Genomic DNA, 2,609 nt, shown 5'->3' with positions numbered 1-2,609 from the left:
TGAGAAGCAAACTTCCTGCCACACAACCACACCGACATAAGTAGAATAACTTCAGACTATGCAATAGAAGCAGCACAATAGTGTAAATATTACCAGCACTACATACTTAAGTACGTGTGTTCTTTCAACGTCAGAAGTTGTAGTTTTCTGTCCGGGAAAAATCCCATTAAAAACGTTCAGTATAGAGTTAAAAAAACAAAAAAGCTTAAGAGTTAGGCCTTAATGTGTAGCCTATAGAGCTGCTTCTATCATATAATCTGAGTTTGTTCTACTGAAGCAATGCCATTTCATATCAGCAAATAACTTATACGCTATCTGTATATACTTTCGACAGTGGAGACGCAATGGCCCAGTGGTTAGGGCAGTGGACTCGCCGTTTCAATTCCCAGACGGGGAATGAACAATTTTCATCAAAACAATGATATAATTTGTCGACTTGGAACTTATTGCAAAGCTGCATGATAAACATTTTTTGTCTTCACATTCAGGGGTCATGACAATTTCTTTTTACTATCTAACCTATCTCTTTCTCTCTCTTTCTGTTGATTGTTTTCAATCATCATCATCATCAATACCTCCACCATCGTCACCACAACCGCCATACAGACACCGTTCAGACTTTTGACGCCACCACCTTCAATACCTTTGACTTCGACACCTTCCCTCCACCACTATCACCACTCTCTTTCACATCACTTGCTATCACCATTGTCCCTGACTGCTTCAGCTACCACCACCACCATCATCACCGTCACCTCCGCCTCTATCACAGCTACAGCTCATACTATTACTATCACCTCATTACCATCACAACCGTCAATCTACTACCGTCTGTATGCCTACTATTACTCTCACCTCAAAATGAGCAATAGTAGGAGTATCAATGAATAGTGAGAGAGGGATCGAAGTGTGACACACTGACACACAGAAATTAGTTTTCGCATTTACTATATTGTATATATATATATATATATATATATATATATATATATATATACACACATACATATAGATAGATAGATAGATAGATAGATAGATAGATAGATAGATAGATAGATAGATAGATAGATAGATAGATAGATAGATATCGCTAGCCACTACACATTCTTTATTTTCTCTCCCTGTTTCTTTCTGTGTTCCTTTCTGAGGAAGAAGGTAGGCTCGAAACGTTAAAGACTTTTTGACTTCCTGAGCGTTAAACTAATACATCTGTTTGTTGTCTACACCTGTCTTCGTCTTTTATTTTTTTGTAAATTCTCCCTATATATATATATATATATATATATATATATATATATATATATATATATATATATATATATATATATATATAGTTTTTTTTCAGAATGACATAAAAAAATTAAGGTTGTGAAGATTTTAGAACATTTATAAATAGGTCTTACAGCTGTTTCTAGGATATTTATTATATCCTTTCATCGGAGACGGCGTGAGAAAATGGTTAAGCAATAGTTAATTTAGATAAGATACGAAATAGAGAGTGAAGTTGAGGAATGAAAATAGATGTGAGATATGCAGGGATATTGCATTTATAAATCCATTATTTAGGCAGAATGATATACATATAAGATTCCAATACCTTGTGAGTAAATTCCAATAGTATTTAAAATTGGTCATTGTAAATTCCAATAGTATTTGAAATAGTTCAGTCCAAGTATAGAGTTTATACACAGTGCTATTGAATTGAGTGTTTTATATATATATATATCAGTTGAATAAAGTTACAACATGGTCTGGTTTTCACGTTTTTTTATTATTGTATTTTAAAATATTTTTTACAATGTTGAAGTGTGTTAAACACTAAAAAAATATTTTGTAATGTTCATAAAGTTCAATTAGCGCTTTAATACGTTCGTAGTAATCACCAAATTTTAAAATGTATTGACTGACAGTTGAGTTGAGTGCTTGACAACTAGTAAAATGACTAAATTTTACCTTTTTATACCTTTTAGAAGGCTCCGACAAGCTGAATTCTTCGAATACGGTTTTGACCAATCAGCATGCATCTGAAACGCCACGGTTTGCCAGGTGCACCTATATCACTGGCATAGATCTCCCCTTTATTTTAACCAATTAGCTTGCGGTCTGCCTATAATGGTTTTATGAGTGAGCGAACTTAGTCGGTTTCGATCGTTTTTATTTCAATCGGTGGGAGTCTTCTGTAATTTGTTTATATTCACATGTTAAAGATATTTTTTAATCCACATCATTAACTGGTTGTTATTGTTATTTCCGTTCAGAAGAGGTTTGAACATTTTAATGAAACGTTTTTCTTTAATCTTTCTTCCAGTTTCACTTGTGTTACGTAGTTTGTGGAAAGGTAAAATTAGAAACATTTTCTGATCCCATGTTTTTATATGTTCGCTCAATGGAATTTGCTAACATTGGTGTTCCGGATTTATTGTCTGTGAACTTGTGTGTGTTCCGATAATGCATTTCCTGTTTCGCCAATGTATAGTTCCTCGCAATTCGGGCATTTAATGCAGTAGATCAAATTTCTGCTTTTGCAGTTCAAATCTGCATTTGTGAAAATCTGTCCATTTTTGTTTTAATGGATCTACGAATATGCATGTATTAATACGTTCCACATT

The sequence above is a fragment of the Octopus bimaculoides genome, chromosome 3, assembly GCF_046866305.1.
Source record: "Octopus bimaculoides isolate indiv1 chromosome 3, ASM4686630v1, whole genome shotgun sequence".
Lineage (NCBI taxonomy): Eukaryota > Metazoa > Mollusca > Cephalopoda > Octopoda > Octopodidae > Octopus > Octopus bimaculoides.
Note: the sequence above shows the minus strand (reverse complement) of the source record.